Source organism: Gopherus flavomarginatus, chromosome 11, assembly GCF_025201925.1.
Source record: "Gopherus flavomarginatus isolate rGopFla2 chromosome 11, rGopFla2.mat.asm, whole genome shotgun sequence".
Lineage (NCBI taxonomy): Eukaryota > Metazoa > Chordata > Testudines > Testudinidae > Gopherus > Gopherus flavomarginatus.
In genome coordinates, this window is record NC_066627.1 from 52463400 (window position 1) to 52481907 (window position 18508).

The following is an 18508-nucleotide window of genomic DNA, read 5'->3' on the forward strand; positions in this document are numbered from 1 at the left end:
GAGGCAGGTGGGGGTAGGGGATATGTCTGCACTTAGGGGCCAGACTGGCGTTATGCTCCACTCTAGCAAATTCAGTCCTGGTGCCGGGGCCCTCGAGCCTATCCCCAGAGCTGGCCCCGCACAATCAGCGTCCCACCTCCATGCTGCAGCCCTGACCTGCTGGGGCAGCGGAGAACACCCACAGCCCTGGCCACTGCTGAGGCTGCAAACAGGGGCCAGTTTGTGCTCCTGGTGAGGCAGCTGGCAGGCAGGGAGCAGCCTGTTGGTGCTACGCAGTCAGCTCCCAAGGGGCTCTGGACGCATTCCTCTGCCCAGCCCCACCTCCGCCTGCTGCTGGTCCCCATGAGCCCAAAGGGAAGTGCCAAGGGCAGAGCTGAGTTTCTTAACCCCGCAGTCACCAGGGCAACCCCAGGAATGTCCATGCTCCAGGCCTGAGCTGCCCCCACCTGGGGACTCAGTCACAGGGAAAGGCTCCCCAGGTGGGATTTCTCTGGGAATGGCTCCTGCTGGTTCCTTCAGTGACACTAGTGCAGATGCCACAGACTGTATGGAGAGTTCTGCTCCTGGCCACAGTCCTTGTCCCTGAATTGCACCTTATCACAGCCTGCCAGGCCCCATGCTCTCTTGGCTCCCTACAGTCCCTGGGAGGAACCCCCTTCAGGGTGACAGCCCTCCATGGGGGCTAGACCCTCTGGCCATGCCACCTCCTGCGACTGCAACACCTCTGAGCCTTCTGCATGCCCAGCTTTCTCTGTGGGCTTCTCCACCCAGGGGGAGCAACGCAGCCCTGCTCTCTAGCCTGCAGTGACCCTCAGCCAGCGTAACACAGGAGAGTTTCTTGTACATCTGAACACAGCACAGGAAGTTCTCAGGGCCCCCAGGCCTAGAAACTCTCAGCACTATCCATCTGGGTCTGCCCTCATCCAGGCTGCTCTTTGTCCCCATTCCAGCAGCAACCTCCTTCCAACTGACCTCCCTATATCCCCTTCTCTAGCCCCACATCCACCTGGGCCCACTCTCTTCCCTCCTTTGTTCCCACTGGCCAGAACCAGCTGCCTTCCAGAGCCCCAGGGTCCTCTCTCCTCAGCCCTTTGTCCTCCCACTGGCCAGAACCGGCTGGCTTCCAAGGGAGTGGGCCTCTGGGTCACCAGTTGCTATGTTACACCCACCATGTCCAGGACATTGTCCGGGGTCCAGGCTGCTAGACGAGGTCACACCTGGTCCTCTGTAACAACAAGCACCCTCTCCCACCACCTCATTACACACACAGCACTTGGGGCAGAGACACACAGTGTTCATGCAAAACACTAAGAACATCCCCCTCCCTTCATCTCACATGCACACAATTATAACAATTGGGCAAGCAAATGTCCACAAGGTTTGTGTCTGATCTGCACGTGATTATCACGTGCAGCTGGATAAGTGCAGGATTAATTAGGAGTCTGTGGTAACATCACAGCAATTGCTCGTGTATTAGCACAGCTCATTTTGCCTAAAATCTGATCGTAAGAGCCTAATAAACAAAAGGAGAATTAACAAATAAACAGCAAACTGCTAGTTGCCAGGTCTGGTGCTGCAGGGGGACCCCAGGAAACCCTGTTCCCATGGAAAGCCAGAGAAAACAGTGACTTCCCAGGTTGTTGCAAGGTAAATTTTACTAATTTGTGTTCAACTTTAGGTGTATTTGAAAGTAGCTAAACTGGGGAACCCACTGGGAAACATCACAAAAAGAGCAGTTCCCAGCGACAGGGCAGACAGAAGTGGTGACGGGTGTTTGGAAAATCCCTTTAGGATATTTGTATGTAGAACATATTACTTCCCAGATAGATGTAATAATGTGTGGCCATCTGAGGGCTCAGGAGATGCTGATGTGGTTTCTGGGCGCAGCTTGGCCTAGCGAATGCTGGAAAGGCTGCTGGTTGGTGTGACCCAGAGGAGACCATTAACAGTGCTTTGTCTCACTCCGTCCACCTCCCTGGCTGGCAGCCCCAGCTCACTCCTACAGGCCGGCTGTCAGGACTTCAAAGCTTCTTTGGTCATCTAGCTATTTGCAGACTAACCCTCTGTTTATATCTTTTTGAGGGGAACCACCCATCCAGACAGCAGGCAGCTGAAACACATGATGAAGTCCAGCTGCGCAGCAGAGCTGTGTGTGCTGCTCAGCCTCCCTCTGCACAGAGACTCAAGGTGCGGGAGAGGACCAAGTTTTAATTCTATATGTTAAAACTACCAGGGATCTAACAATTAAATCCCAAAAAGAAACCAGCCCATTGAATGTGACCACAGGGGCAGAGCAAAGAGTGCTCATTAGCTAAATGAGAGGTTCCACAACCCTAAATAGACTGGAGTGCCGCCCCAGGAGCCACTGGCTGTGTGCTCTCCAAAGAACACCGCACTCTGCCTCCACCTGCAAAGCACATGCTGCAGTTCCCCCCTAGCCACGGGGGCGGGGCAGGCCCTTACTGGCGTGGCACTGTAACCCCAGATCCCCTATGCCAGGTGCTCACCAGCGTGTGAAACTCTCCTTTGCCGTGAGGCCTACACAAAAATCTCCAGAGGCTGGGCTGTGTTAGGGACTCTAACCCCCAGACGGCAGTTTGTTGTTTGACCGTGAGGGAGAGACAGGCAACACCAGCAAGGTTTGATTAAAAGCTTTTTATTGATAAGTGCACGCATTAATAGAGAGCAGCTTGTTTTTAGAGAGAACCAGCCTGCTTTTTACATTTTAGTATAAGCCTATATAGACAGTTTTGTTGCGTTATAAATTATATACTGGAGCAACCCACCCCCTTTTTTTAACAGCTAGAAACTAGACACTTTTAGTATATATGTTTTACAGCATTAGGTGATTAACAATATCTTAGCAAGCACCAGAAGTTAGGAACGTAGGGGAGTTAAAACAGACAGAGAACTGAACCAAGGAGTGAAAACAGGGAGGCTGGGATTTTTTATTAGTTTTTTAAAGGAACTGTTTTTAACACAGCACAGTTGGTACTATATTAGGAATGCAGCCCCTTTTTTATTTTACTTTTTTTTAGCGCTTTGTGAGCCATGCTGCTTTTTAGTTTTTTTTTTACTTAGGGATTACCCACAAACCTCTGTTAGCCTGATTTTGGTCAGGTTGGCATACCTGGTTTTGTTTGCTATATTTTTATTTAGGCTTAACAGCTGCTTGTCAGCTGAGACCACTGCCCATCACGCAGCCCCATACTGGCTGCTTCCTTGTGCTCTCCCATCATTCTGTCTGGAGCTGTCATTTCTTGTTTTATACTCAGGGTGTCTACACTTAAAACGCTGCAGCAGTGCCACTGTAGTGCTTCAGTGTAGACACTACGCAGATGGGAGGGTTCTCCCATCGCTAGTAACCCACCTCCCTGAGGCGCAGCTAGGTCAGCGGAAGAATTCTCCCATTGACAGAACACCATCTACAGTAGGGCTAGGTCACTCTAGCTGGGTCTCTGATGGGTGTGTGTGTATTTTTCACACACCCCCCTCCCCCAGAGTTGTAGCTGCACCGATGTAAGTTCCTAGTGTAGACAGGCCTTAGATCATAAGCTCTTTGGGGCAGGGACTATCCTTTGTGCTGGTACAGTACCTAGCCCCCTGGGGGCGCTCTGATAATACAAATAAATAATACTATCACCCAGCCAGCCACGCTCCGGGTTTTTGGGTTGCCAAGCTAGCCTCACTCTGCAGTATTGCATTCAAGTGAACCTTCCTCTGCTTAAGACACTGGAGAGGAAGGCCTCGTCTACAGTAGGCATTTACTTTGGTATAGCTACATCTCTCTGGGGTATGAAAAATGCACACCCCTGAGACGCAGCTGTACCGACCTAACTGCCAGGGTAGCCCAATGCTGGGAGAATTCTCCTGTTGACCTAGCTACTTCCTCTCAGGGAGGAGGATTACGCTGATGGGAGAACCCCGCCTGTTGGTGTGGGGAGTGTCTACATGGAAGATCTACATAGGGGAGATGCACTGTGGCAGCGTTTTAAGTGTCGACAAGCTCAAAGTGTGGGCTAGTGGTCCAGGCATGGGCCTGGGAGTCAGAACACCTGGGTTCCATTGGCAGCTTCAGGAGGAAAGTGAAGTCAAGTGTTTAGAGCAGAAGGAGCACAGAGGCAGTCGACTGGGTTTCCCATCTGATAGGCTTGCTTGGGCATTTCACAACTCTTAGCCTCAGTTCCCCTCTCTCTGAAATGGGGCTGATGATACCACTTCATGGCAGACTTATGGGATTAATTAATGTTTGGGACATGGGTTCTCAGGGTTGATTCTGGTGTACAAGGACCTTCACGGGGAGGAACTATTCAGCAGTAAAGGGCTCGGCAGTCTAACAAAGAAAGGTATAACAAGAACTAGGGGCTGGAAGATAAAGCTGGACAAATTCAATCTAGAAATAAGGTGCAGGGTATTTAACAGTGAGGGTGATTAACCACTGGAACAAATTGTGACACTGGCAGACCAGGTGCCAGCTCAGGCCAAGGTCCCCATCCCTCAACTGAACCCTGACAGACACACAGCTGGAGCCAGTCGGGCTCACCCGGGTGTAAGTAATGTTAAAATGGGAAGTATAGGAATGTCTTGGGAATTTAGTCTATTGAAGGCTGGGGCTGGCTGCCTGCGTTAATCTCACAGGGAGCATCTGTATCCCATCGGGTAAGGTAATGCTTGAGCATTTGCGTTGTGAGCCATTGTAACGGTAACTCTCCAGGTAGGAGAGCGACATTAGCCAGTGTGAAATGCTGGTCTCCAGCAGATGTTATGTCCTGCCCGACAGGGAAGGCCCAGCAATACCTAGGGTGACCAGACAGAAAGTGTGAAAAATCGGGCCGGGTGGTGGGGGGTAATAGGTGCCTATATAAGACAAAGCCCCAAATATCAGGACTGTCCCTATAAAATCAGGACATCTGGTAACGCCAGCAACACCAGATGGACTGAAGTGGAACGTTAGAGAGGACACAGAATTTGCTGTTTACTCTCCCCCTCCCCTCCCCCATGAAGATGAGGCTTGCAAGCAGGGCTTAAATTCAGTAGGACCCTCCGCAGCAGGAGCTCTGGCAAATATTTTCAAACTCCCAGGAGCCCTGGCACCTACCACAGAGTTTCAGTCTGCAGGAGGCCCCAGGGCTTGTGGCCTCAGCCCTGCAGTGCATGCGGGGGCTCAGGGCTTCAGCCCCAATGTGTGCCCCAGGGCTGAAGCTCGCCCCCACCCCCCGGCCCCAGCTCAGCTCCAGTAAATAATTGTTGAGAACTTAAGCCCTGCTTGCAAGTTAATTCCTCTCATCAACTGAGCTTGCAGTTCAAAGCAGAAGTGGAAAAGGGAATAAAAACCCCTGTCAAGGAGGAACAGTATCTGTGCTGCTTGGACTGTGGGGACAAGATTTCTAGGCATAAGCAAAAAATTCCCCGTGCTTTGCTTGAGTTAGCCCTAAAGGACATCTAGAGCTTGCTTATTGTAGAAGTTTCTGTTATTTTTGAAGCCTGAGATTTGTGTGTGTTTGGCTGCTTTAACCTTGTAAATAACTCCTGTTTCCTTTTCCTCGTTAATAAATCTTTGGATAGTTTATTATAGGATTGACTATAAGCATTGTGTGTGGTGTGAGATCTAAAGTACAATTGACCTGGGTAAGTGACTGGTCCTTGAATCCAAATGTTGCCGGGATACTCAATGTAAGAGCCCATGTCACAAAGGCAGGGTCCCGGGGTGGCGAGACAGACCAGAGTGCTCACGGAGACGCTGTGACGCTCTGGTTAGGCTGTTCTGGAGCCCAAGGAGTTTGCACTTGATCGCTGGTTGGGAACAGTCTGCCCGGAGCTTAGTCCTCACACTCTACAGCCACTGCAGGACGGTTGCCACAAACTACTAAGGAAAGTGCAGGAGGCTCCACTTCTTGACACCGTCAGAGCCAGACGAGAGGCCGTTCTGGAAGATGCTTTAAGGTTTGTGGACACGGCACGCCCAGCTGCAGGGCTGCAAAGAACGCTATCAATGGCACTGGGAACAGTGAGGTTCAGCGTGGGCAAGTGGAGTGCCCTGCATGCCTGAACCCTGGTGTACACATCCCTACACGGCTCTCTGCACACCAGGCAGCACCTCCCATGGCTGCACTGCTACTGCTGGCAGCAGAGCATTCCACGGCCGGGGCCTGGCACCGTGGCAGGGATGGGCAGAGGGGAAGGCTCCGGTGTCTCTCTCCTGGCCGCGGTCTGGCACCGTGGCAGGGACAGGCAGAGGGGGAGGCTCTGGTGACTCTCTCCTGGCCGGGGCCTGGCACCGTGGCAGCGATGGGCAGAGGGGGAGGCTCTGGTGACTCTCTCCTGGCCTGGGCCTGGCACCGTGGCAGCGGTGGGCAGGGGGGGAGGCTCTGGTGACTCTCTCCTGGCCTGGGCCTGGCACCGTGGCAGCGATGGGCAGTAGGGGAGCCTCTGGTGACTCTCTCTTGGCAGCGGCCGGGGCCTGGCACGGTGGCAGGGACGGGCAGAGGGGGAGGCTCTGGTGACTCTCTCCTGGCCGGGGCCTGGCACCGTGGGAGCGATGGGCAGGGGGGGAGGCTCTGGTGACTCTCTCCTGGCCTGGGCCTGGCACTGTGGCAGCGGTGGGCAGGGGGGGAGGCTCTGGTGACTCTCTCCTGGCCGGGGCCTGTCACCGTGGCAGGGACGGGCAGTGGGAGAGGCTCTGGTGACTCTTTCCTGGCCGGGGCCGGGGCCTGGCACCGTGGCAGGGACGGGCAGAGGGGGAGGCTCTGGTGACTCTCTCCTGGTCGGGGCCTGGCACCGTGGCAGGGATGGGTAGTGGGGGAGGCTCTGGTGACTCTATCCTGGCCGGGGCCTGGCACCGTGGCAGGGATGGGCAGTGGGGGAGGCTCTGGTGACTCTCTCCTGGCCTGGGCCTGGCATCGTAGCAGCGATCGGCAGCAGGGGAGGCTCTTGTGACTCTCTCCTGGCCGGGGCCGGAGCCTGGCACCGTGGCAGGAACGGGCAGACGGGAAGGCGCTGGTGACTCTCTCCTGGCCGGGGCTGGGGCCTGGCACCATGGCAGGGACGGGCAGAGGGGGAGGCTCTGGTGACTCTCTCCTGGCCGGGGCCTGGCACCGTGGCAGCGATGGGCAGAGAGGGAGGCTCTGGTGACTCTCTCCTGGCCGGGGCTGGGGCCTGGCACCGTGGCAGGGACGGGCAGAGAGTGAGGCTCTGGTGACTCTCTCCTGGACGGGGCCTGGCACGGTGGCAGGGACGGGCAGAGGGGGAGGCTCTGGTGACTCTTTCCTGGCTGCAGCCGGGGCCTGGAACCATGGCAGGGATGGGCAGAGGGGGAGGCTCTGGTGACTGTCTCCTGGCTGGGGCCAGGGCCTGGCACCGTGGCAGGGACGGGCAGAGGGGGAGGCTCTGGTGACTCTCTCCTGGCCGGGGCCTGGCTCCGTGGCAGGGACGGGCAGAGGGGGAGGCTCTGGTGACTCTCTCCTGACCGGGGCATGGCACCGTGGTAGCGATGGGCACGGGGGGAAGCCCTGGTGACTCTCTCCTGGCCTGGGCCTGGCACCGTGGCAGCGGTGGGCAGGGGGGGTGGCTCTGGTGGCTCTCTCCTTGCCAGGTCCTAGCACCGTGGCAGAGACGGGCAAACGGGGAGGCTCTGGTGACTCTCTCCTGGCCGGGGCCGGGGCCTGGCACCGTGGCAGGGACGGGCAGTGGGGGAGGCTCTGGTAACTCTCTCCTGGCCGGGGTCTGGCACTGTGGCACAGACGGGCAGTGCGGGAGGCTCTGGTGACTCTCTCCTGGCCGGGGCCTGGCACCGTGGCAGGTACGGGCAGAGAGGGATGCTCCGGTGACTCTTTCCTGGCCGAGGCCGGTGCCTGGCATCGTGGCAGGGATGGGCAGAGGGGGAGACTCTGGTGACTCTCTCCTGACCGGGGCCTGGCACCATGGCTGGGACGGGCAGAAGGGGAGGCTCTGGTGACTCTCTCCTGGCCGCGGCCGGGGCCTGGCACCGTGGCAGGGACGGGCAGAGGGGGAGGCTCTGGTGACTCTCTCCTGGTCGGGGCCTGTCACCGTGGCAGGGACAGGCAGAGGGGGAGGCTCTGGTGACTCTCTCCTGGCCGGGGCCTGGCACCGTGGCAGGGACGGGCAGACGGGGAGGCTCTGTTGACTCTCTCCTGGCTGCGGCCGGGGCCTGGCACCGTGGCAGGGACGGGCAGACTGGGAGGCTCTGCTGAGTCTCTCCTGGTTGCGGCCAGGGCCTGTCACCGTGGCAGGGACGGGCAGAGGGGGAGGCTCTGGTGACTCTCTCCTGGCCGGGGCCTGGGCCTGGCACCGTGGTAGGGACGGGCAGTGGGGGAGGCTCTGGTGACTCTCTCCTGGCCGGGGCGTGGCAGCGTGGCAGGGACGGGAAGTGGGGGAGGCTCCAGTGACTCTCTCCTGGCCGCGGCCGTGGCCTGGCACCGTGGCAGGGACGGGCAGCGGGGGAGACTCTGGTGACTCTCTCCTGGCCGGGGCCTGGCACCGTGGCAGGGATGGTCAGAGGGGGAGGCTCTGGTGACTCTCTCCTGGCCGGGGCCTGGCACCGTGGCTGGGACGGGCAGCGGCGGAGGCTCTGGTGAGTCTCTCCTGGCCGGGGCCGGGGCCTGGCACCGTGGCAGGGATGGTCAGAGGGGGAGGCTCTGGTGACTCTCTCCTGGCCGGGGCTGGGGCCTGGCACCGTGGCAGGGACGGGCAGAGGGGGAGGCTCTGTTCACTCTCTCCTGGCCGGGGCCGGGGCCTGGCACCGTGGCAGGGACGGGCAGAGGGGGAGGCTCTGTTGACTCTCTCCTGGCTGTGGCCAGAGCCTGGCACCGTGGCAGGGACGGGCAGAGGGGGAGGCTCTGGTGACTCTCTCCTGGCCGGGGCCGGGGCCTGGCACCGTGGCAGGGACGGGTAGTGGGGGAGGCTCTGGTGACTCTCTCCTGGCCGGGGCCAGGCTCCGTGGCAGGGACGGGTAGTGGGGGCGGCTCTGGTGACTCTCTGCTGGCCGGGGCCTGGCACCGTGGTAGAGACGGGCAGAGGGGGAGGCTCTGGTGACTCTCTCCTTGCCGGGTCCTGGCACCGTAGCAGGGACGGGAAGAGGGGGAGGCTCTGGTGACTCTCTCCTGGCCTGCGCCTGGCACCGTGGCAAAGACAGGCAGAGGGGGAGGCTCTGGTGACTCTCTCCTGACCGGGGCATGGCACCGTGGTAGCGATGGGCACGGGGGGAAGCCCTGGTGACTCTCTCCTGGCCTGGGCCTGGCACCGTGGCAGCGGTGGGCAGGGGGGGTGGCTCTGGTGGCTCTCTCCTTGCCGGGTCCTAGCACCGTGGCAGAGACGGGCAAAGGGGGAGGCTCTGGTGACTCTCTCCTGGCCGGGGGCCGTCACTGTGGCAGGTACGGGCAGAGGGGGAGGCTCTGGTGACTCTCTCCTGGCCGGGGGCCGTCACTGTGGCAGGTACGGGTAGAGGTGGAGGCTCTGTTGACTCTCTCCTGGCTGCGGCCGGGGCCTGGCAACGTGGCAGGGACGGGCAGAGAGGGAGGCTCTGGTGATTCTCTCCTGGCCGGGGCCGGGGCCTGGCACCGTGGCAGCGATGGGCAGCGAGGGAGGCTCCGGTGACTTTCCTGGCCGGAATTGGGGCCTGGCACCATGGCAGCGATGGGCAGAGGGGGAGGCTCTGGTGACTCTCTCCTGGCCGGGGCCTGGCACCATGGCAGGGACGGGCAGAGGTGGAGGCTCTGATGACTCTCTCCTGGCCGCGGCCGGGGCCTGGCACCGTGGCAGGGACGGGCAGAGGGGGAGGTTCTGGTGACTCTCTCGTGGTCGCGGCCGCGGCCTGGGACCGTGGCAGGGACGGGCAGAGGGGGAGGTTCTGGTGACTCTCTCGTGGTCGCGGCCGGGGCCTGGCACCGTGGCAGGGATGGGCAGAGGGGGAGGTTCTGGTGACTCTCTCGTGGTCGCGGCCGCGGCCTGGGACCGTGGCAGGGACGGGCAGAGGGGGAGGTTCTGGTGACTCTCTCGTGGTCGCGGCCGGGGCCTGGCACCGTGGCAGGGACGGGCAGACGGGGAGGCTCTGTTGACTCTCTCCTGGCTGCGGCCGGGGCCTGGCACCGTGGCAGGGACGGGCAGACTGGGAGGCTCTGCTGAGTCTCTCCTGGTTGCGGCCGGGGCCTGGCACCGTGGCAGGGACGGGCAGACTGGGAGGCTCTGCTGAGTCTCTCCTGGTTGCGGCCGGGGCCTGTCACCATGGCAGGGACGGGCAGAGGGGGAGGCTCTGGTGACTCTCTCCTGGCCGGGGCCTGGGCCTGGCACCGTGGCAGGGACGGGCAGCGGGGGAGGCTCTGGTGACTCATTCCTCGCCAGGGCCGGGGCCTGTCACCGTGGCAGGGACGGGCAGTGGGGAGGCTCTGGTGACTCTCTCCTGGCCGTGGCCTGGCACCGTAGCAGGGACGGGCAGCGGGGGAGGCTCTGGTGATTCTCTCCTGGCTGGGGCCGGGGTCTGGCACCGTGGCAGGTATGGGCAGTGGGGGAGGCTCTGGTGATTCTCTCCTGGCTGGGGCCGGGGTCTGGCACGGTGGCAGGGACGGGCAGAGGTGGAGGCGCTGGTGACTCTCTCCTGGCCGGGGCCGGGGCCTGGGACCATGGCAGGGACGGGCAGAGGGGGTGGGTCCGGTGACTCTCTTCTGGCCGGGGCCTTGCACCGTGGCAGCGACGGGCAGTGGGGGAGGCTCCGGTGACTCTCTCCTGGCCGCGGCCGGGGCCTGTTACCGTGGCAGGGACGGGCAGAGGGGGAGGCTCTGGTGACTCTCTCCTGGCCGGGGCCTGTTACCGTGGCAGGGACGGGCAGAGGGGGAGGCTCTGGTGACTCTCTCCTGGCTGCGGCCGGGGCCTGGAACCGTGGCAGGGACGGGGAGAGGGGAAGGCTCTGGTGATTCTCTCCTGGCCGGGGCCTGGCACCGTGGCAGGGATGGGCAGCGGGGGAGGCTCTGGTGATTCTCTCCTGGCCGGGGCCGGGGCCTGTCACCGTGGCAGGTATCGGCAGTGAGGGAGGCTCTGGTGACTCTCTCCAGGTCGGGGCCTGGCACCGTGGCAGTGACGGGCAGAGGGGGAAGCTCTGGTGACTCTCTCCTGGCCGGGCCTGGCACGGTGGCAGGGACTGGCAGAGGGGGAGGCGCTGGTGACTCTCTCCTGGCCGGGACCTGGCACCGTGGCAGCGATGGGCAGAGGGGGAGGCTCCGGTGACTCTTTCCTGGCCGGAGCCGGGGCCTGGCACCGTGGCAGCGATGGGCAGAGGGGGTGGGTCTGGTGACTCTCTCCTGGCCGGGACCTGGCACCGTGGCAGCGACGGGCAGTGGGGGAGGCTCCGGTGACTCTCTCCTGGCCGCGGCCGGGACCTGTCACCGTGGCAGGGACGGGCAGAGGGGGAGGCTCTGGTGACTCTCTCCTGGCCGGGGCCTGGAACCGTGGCAGGGACGGGCCGAGGGGGAGGCTCTGTTGACTCTCTCCTGGCTGCGGCCGGGGCTGGAACTGTGGCAGGGAGGGGCAGAGGGGAAGGCTCTGGTGATTCTCTCCTGGCCGGGGCCGGGGCTTGGCACCGTGGCAGGTATGGGCAGTGGGGGAGGCTCTGGTGACTCTCTCCTGGCCGGGGCCTGGCACGGTGGCAGGGACTGGCAGAGGGGGAGGCTCTGGTGACTCTCTCCTGGCCGGGGCCTGGGACCGTGGCAGGGACGGGCAGAGGGGGAGGCTCTGGTGACTCTCTCCTGGCCGGGGCCGGGGCCTGGCACCGTGGCAGGGACGGGCAGAGGGGGAGCCTCTGGTGACTCTCTCCTGGCTGCGGCCGTGGCCTGGCACCGTGGCAGGGACGGGCAGCGGAGGAGGCTCTCGTGAGTCTCTCCTGGCCGGGGCCTGGCACCGTGGCAGGGACGGGCAGCGGGGGAGGCTCTAGTGACTCTGTCCTGGCCGGGGCCTGGCACCGTGGCAGGGACGGGCAGAGGGGGTGGCTCTGGTGACTCTCTCCTGGCCGGGGTCTGGAACCGTGGGAGGGACGGGCAGAGGGGGAGGCTCTGTTGACTCTCTCCTGGCCGGAGCCTGGCACCTTGGCAGGGACGGGCAGTGCGGGAGGCTCTGGTGACTCTCTCCTGGCCAGGGCCTGGCACCATGGCAGGGACGGGCAGAGGGGGAGGCTCTGGTGACTCTCTCCTGGCCGGGGCCGGGGCCTGGCACCGTGGCAGCGATGGGCAGAGTGGGAGGCTCTGGTGACTCTCTCCTGGCTGCGGCCGGGGCCTGGCACCGTGGCAGGGACGGGCAGAGGGGGAGGCTCTGCTGAGTCTCTCCTGGTTGCGGCCGGGGCCTGGCACCGTGGCAGGGACGGGCAGAGGGGGAGGCTCTGGTGACTCTCTCCTGGCCGGGGCCAGGGCCTGGCACCGTGGCAGGGACAGGCAGCGGGGGAGGCTCTGGTGACTCTCTCCTCGCCGGGGCCGGGGCCTGCCACCGTGGTAGGGATGGGCAGTGGGGAAGGCTCTGGTGACTCTCTCCTGGCCAGGGCGTGCCACCGTGGCAGGGACGGGCAGTGGGGGAGGCTCTGGTGACTCTCTCCTGGCCAGGGCATGGCACCGTGGCAGGGACGGGCAGTGGGGGAGGCTCCGGTGACTCTCTCCTGGCCGGGGCCTGTCACTGTGGCAGGGACGGGCAGAGGGGGAGGCTCTGGTGACTTTCTTCTGGCCGGGGCTTGGAACCGTGGCAGGGACGGAACAAGGGGGAGGCTCTGTTGACTCTCTCCTGGCTGCGGCCGGGGCCTGGCACCGTGGCAGGGACGGGCAGAGGGTTAGGCTCTGGTGATTCTCTCCTGGCCGGGGCCTGGCACCGTGGCAGGGACGGGCAGCGGGGGAGGCTCTGGTGATTCTCTCCTGGCCGGGGCCGGGGCCTGTCACCGTGGCAGGTATCGGCAGTGGGGGAGCCTCTGGTGACTCTCTCCAGGTCGGGGCCTGGCACCGTGGCAGTGACGGGCAGAGGGGGAAGCTCTGGTGACTCTCTCCTGGCCGGGGCCTGGCACCGAGGCAGCGATGGGCAGAGGGGGAGGCTCCGGTGACTCTTTCCTGGCCGGAGCCGGGGCCTGGCACCGTGGCAGCGATGAGCAGAGGGGGAGGCTCTGGTGACTCTCTCCTGGCCGGGGCCGAGGCCTGGGACCATGTCAGGGACGGGCAGAGGGGGTGGGTCTGGTGACTCTCTCCTGGCCGGGGCCGGGGCCTGGAACCGTGGCAGGGACGGGCAGAGGGGGAGGCTCTGGTGACTCTCTCCTGGCCGGGGCCGGGGCCTGGAACCGTGGCAGGGACGGGCCGAGGGGGAGGCTCTGTTGACTCTCTCCTGGCTGCGGCCGGGGCTGGAACTGTGGCAGGGACGGGCAGAGGGGAAGGCTCTGGTGACTCTCTCCTGGCCGGGGCCTGGCACCGTGGCAGCGATGGGCAGAGGGGGAGGCTCCGGTGACTCTTTCCTGGCCGGAGCCGGGGCCTGGCACCGTGGCAGCGATGGGCAGAGGGGGTGGGTCTGGTGACTCTCTCCTGGCCGGGACCTGGCACCGTGGCAGCGACGGGCAGTGGGGGAGGCTCCGGTGACTCTCTCCTGGCCGCGGCCGGGACCTGTCACCGTGGCAGGGACGGGCAGAGGGGGAGGCTCTGGTGACTCTCTCCTGGCCGGGGCCTGGAACCGTGGCAGGGACGGGCCGAGGGGGAGGCTCTGTTGACTCTCTCCTGGCTGCGGCCGGGGCTGGAACTGTGGCAGGGACGGGCAGTGGGAGAGGCTCTGGTGATTCTCTCCTGGCCGGGGCCGGGGCTTGGCACCGTGGCAGGTATGGGCAGTGGGGGAGGCTCTGGTGACTCTCTCCTGGCCGGGGCCTGGCACCGTGGCAGCGATGGGCAGAGGGGGAGGCTCTGGTGACTCTCTCCTGGTCGCGGCCGGGGCCTGGGACCGTGGCAGGGACGGGCAGAGGGGGAGGCTCTGGTGACTCTCTCCTGGCCGGGGCCGGGGCCTGGCACCGTGGCAGGGACGGGCAGAGGGGGAGCCTCTGGTGACTCTCTCCTGGCTGCGGCCGTGGCCTGGCACCGTGGCAGGGACGGGCAGCGGAGGAGGCTCTCGTGACTCTTTCCTGGCCGGGGCCTGGCACCGTGGCAGGGACGGGCAGCGGGGGAGGCTCTAGTGACTCTGTCCTGGCCGGGGCCTGGCACCGTGGCAGGGACGGGCAGAGGGGGCGGCTCTGGTGACTCTCTCCTGGCCGGGGTCTGGAACCGTGGGAGGGACGGGCAGAGGGGGAGGCTCTGTTGACTCTCTCCTGGCCGGAGCCTGGCACCTTGGCAGGGACGGGCAGTGCGGGAGGCTCTGGTGACTCTCTCCTGGCCAGGGCCTGGCACCGTGGCAGGGACGGGCAGAGGGGGAGGCTCTGGTGACTCTCTCCTGGCCGGGGCCGGGGCCTGGCACCGTGGCAGCGATGGGCAGAGTGGGAGGCTCTGTTGACTCTCTCCTGGCTGCGGCCGGGGCTGGAACTGTGGCAGGGACGGGCAGTGGGAGAGGCTCTGGTGATTCTCTCCTGGCCGGGGCCGGGGCTTGGCACCGTGGCAGGTATGGGCAGTGGGGGAGGCTCTGGTGACTCTCTCCTGGCCGGGGCCTGGCACCGTGGCAGCGATGGGCAGAGGGGGAGGCTCTGGTGACTCTCTCCTGGTCGCGGCCGGGGCCTGGCACCGTGGCAGGGACGGGCAGAGGGGGAGGCTCTGGTGACTCTCTCCTGGCCGGGGCCGGGGCCTGGCACCGTGGCAGGGACGGGCAGAGGGGGAGCCTCTGGTGACTCTCTCCTGGCTGCGGCCGTGGCCTGGCACCGTGGCAGGGACGGGCAGCGGAGGAGGCTCTCGTGACTCTTTCCTGGCCGGGGCCTGGCACCGTGGCAGGGACGGGCAGCGGGGGAGGCTCTAGTGACTCTGTCCTGGCCGGGGCCTGGCACCGTGGCAGGGACGGGCAGAGGGGGCGGCTCTGGTGACTCTCTCCTGGCCGGGGTCTGGAACCGTGGGAGGGACGGGCAGAGGGGGAGGCTCTGTTGACTCTCTCCTGGCCGGAGCCTGGCACCTTGGCAGGGACGGGCAGTGCGGGAGGCTCTGGTGACTCTCTCCTGGCCAGGGCCTGGCACCGTGGCAGGGACGGGCAGAGGGGGAGGCTCTGGTGACTCTCTCCTGGCCGGGGCCGGGGCCTGGCACCGTGGCAGCGATGGGCAGAGTGGGAGGCTCTGGTGACTCTCTCCTGGCTGCGGCCGGGGCCTGGCACCGTGGCAGGGACGGGCAGAGGGGGAGGCTCTGCTGAGTCTCTCCTGGTTGCGGCCGGGGCCTGGCACCGTGGCAGGGACGGGCAGAGGGGGAGGCTCTGGTGACTCTCTCCTGGCCGGGGCCAGGGCCTGGCACCGTGGCAGGGACAGGCAGCGGGGGAGGCTCTGGTGACTCTCTCCTCGCCGGGGCCGGGGCCTGCCACCGTGGTAGGGACGGGCAGTGGGGAAGGCTCTGGTGACTCTCTCCTGGCCAGGGCGTGCCACCGTGGCAGGGACGGGCAGTGGGGGAGGCTCTGGTGACTCTCTCCTGGCCAGGGCATGGCACCGTGGCAGGGACGGGCAGTGGGGGAGGCTCCGGTGACTCTCTCCTGGCCGGGGCCTGTCACTGTGGCAGGGACGGGCAGAGGGGGAGGCTCTGGTGACTTTCTTCTGGCCGGGGCTTGGAACCGTGGCAGGGACGGAACAAGGGGGAGGCTCTGTTGACTCTCTCCTGGCTGCGGCCGGGGCCTGGCACCGTGGCAGGGACGGCAGAGGGTTAGGCTCTGGTGATTCTCTCCTGGCCGGGGCCTGGCACCGTGGCAGGGACGGGCAGCGGGGGAGGCTCTGGTGATTCTCTCCTGGCCGGGCCTGGCACGGTGGCAGGGACTGGCAGAGGGTTAGGCTCTGGTGATTCTCTCCTGGCCGGGGCCTGGCACCGTGGCAGGGATGGGCAGCGGGGGAGGCTCTGGTGATTCTCTCCTGGCCGGGGCCGGGGCCTGTCACCGTGGCAGGTATCGGCAGTGGGGGAGCCTCTGGTGACTCTCTCCAGGTCGGGGCCTGGCACCGTGGCAGTGACGGGCAGAGGGGGAAGCTCTGGTGACTCTCTCCTGGCCGGGCCTGGCACGGTGGCAGGGACTGGCAGAGGGGGAGGCGCTGGTGACTCTCTCCTGGCCGGGGCCTGGCACCGTGGCAGCGATGGGCAGAGGGGGAGGCTCCGGTGACTCTTTCCTGGCCGGAGCCGGGGCCTGGCACCGTGGCAGCGATGGGCAGAGGGGGAGGCTCTGGTGACTCTCTCCTGGCCGGGGCCGAGGCCTAGGACCATGTCAGGGACGGGCAGAGGGGGTGGGTCTGGTGACTCTCTCCTGGCCGGGGCCTGTCACCGTGGCAGGGACGGGCAGAGGGGGAGGCTCTGGTGACTCTCTCCTGGCCGGGGCCGGGGCCTGGAACCGTGGCAGGGACGGCGAGGGGGAGGCTCTGTTGACTCTCTCCTGGCTGCGGCCGGGGCTGGAACTGTGGCAGGGACGGGCAGAGGGGAAGGCTCTGGTGATTCTCTCCTGGCCGGGGCCGGGGCTTGGCACCGTGGCAGGTATGGGCAGTGGGGGAGGCTCTGGTGACTCTCTCCTGGCCGGGGCCTGGCACGGTGGCAGGGAGTGGCAGAGGGGGAGGCGCTGGTGACTCTCTCCTGGCCGAGGCCTGGCACTGTGGCAGCGATGGGCAGAGGGGGAGGCTCCGGTGACTCTTTCGTGGCCGGAGCCGGGGCCTGGCACCGTGGCAGCGATGGGCAGAAGGGGAGGCTCTGGTGACTCTCTCCTGGCCGGGGCCGGGGCCTGGCAGCATGGCAGGGACGGGCAGAGGGGGAGGCTCTGGTGACTCTGTCCTGGCCAGGGCCTGGTATCGTGGCAGCAACGGGCAGCGGGGGAGGCTCCGGTGACTCTTTCCTGGCCGGGTCCGGGTCCTGGCACCGTGGCAGCGATGGGCAGAGGGGGAGGCTCTGGTGACTCTCTCCTGGCCGGGGCCGGGGCCTGGCACCATGGCAGGGACGGGCAGAGGGGGAAGGTCTGGTGACTCTCTCCTGGCCGAGGCCGGGGCCGGGGCCTGTGTCACGGAGTCCCCGGGCGATGCTCCGGAACTGCTCCCCACCAAGCCAGTCAGGACTTTGGGGAGCCTTCTCTCCCTTGCAGCAGACTTGTTCAGGGCACGAAGCTCACACGTTTTCACCTCCTGGGTCTCTCCTTGGAGCATTCAGCATCCTCTGCCCCTCCGTGCGCTTCCCACAGCGAGTCCACCCCAGCGGGGTCCTGGGGAAGCCACAGGGTCCTGCACCCCCAGTTTGCAGTCAGACGTGACTCTCAGCCAGCCAGTAAAACAGAGGTTTATTCAATGACAGGAACAGGGTCTAAAACAGAGCTTGTAGATACAGCGAACCGGACCCCTCGGCTGGGTCCATTCTGGGGAGCAGTGAGCCAGACCCCCAGGTCTGCCCTCCACTCCTCGACCCCAGCCAGCTCCAGACTAACCACCACTCCCAGCCCCTCCTCTCTCCTCAGCCCCTTTCCCGGGCCAGGAGGTCACCTGATCCCTTTGTCTCCAACACCTTCAGCTGGCACCTTTGCAGAGGAGGGGCCCAGGCCATCAGTTGCTAGGAGACAGAGTGCAAGGCATTTAGGTGCGCTGGCCCTTTGCTCTGCCAGAGACTTAAGAACTGCCATGGGGACACTGAGGCACCAACACAGTATTCAGAGAAACATTAAGAACTTTCCCAGTTCGTCACATCTCTCCCCCCTTCGAGACCGAACTGAGCGAGGTCACTCCAGCCAGTGACCTGGGGAAGTTCGAACCCACCAACGTTCCCATGGATGCCCCAGCATCTCTCCCATTCCTTGGTGTGAGTTACGCCAGGACAGTCCAGTCTCACGCCCTCCCTTAGGTCGAGTGTGCTTGATGGCACTTGCAGGCCGCAGGTGGGAAAGTTTATGCAGCCCACACCCTTTGCCACCCCAATACCCCTGGGGTTCAAGCTGGGATTGGGTCTTTCCCCAGCCCTTCGGTCTGTGATTCGGGCTCTCTTGGTTAAGAGCCCTCATCTTGGCCTTTGCCAGCTCTGGGCTTGGGCAGCCGCTTCCCACTTTGTGGCCCAGACACAACACCTCTTCCATCCCCCCTTACACTTTCCAGCTTTTAAGGTCAGTCCCACCTCCTTGAGGCAGCCCAGCCCCCTCTTCACCTGGGACACCTGTTCCTCCCAGATCTGGCTAAAGATGCACATGTTATCAGTGTCTGCCAGGGCCAAGTTCTCCATCGCCCTCTGCTTGTCTAGAATCTCCCCAGGCCTAGGCATGGGGTCGGCACCAGACACTGTGATGGCTTTAAGCTTCTGATAGCCCCCATAAAACCAGATCATCCTGTCTCCCTTGGGGATCAGCCCCACGGGTGAGGCCCATGGGCTGTAAAACG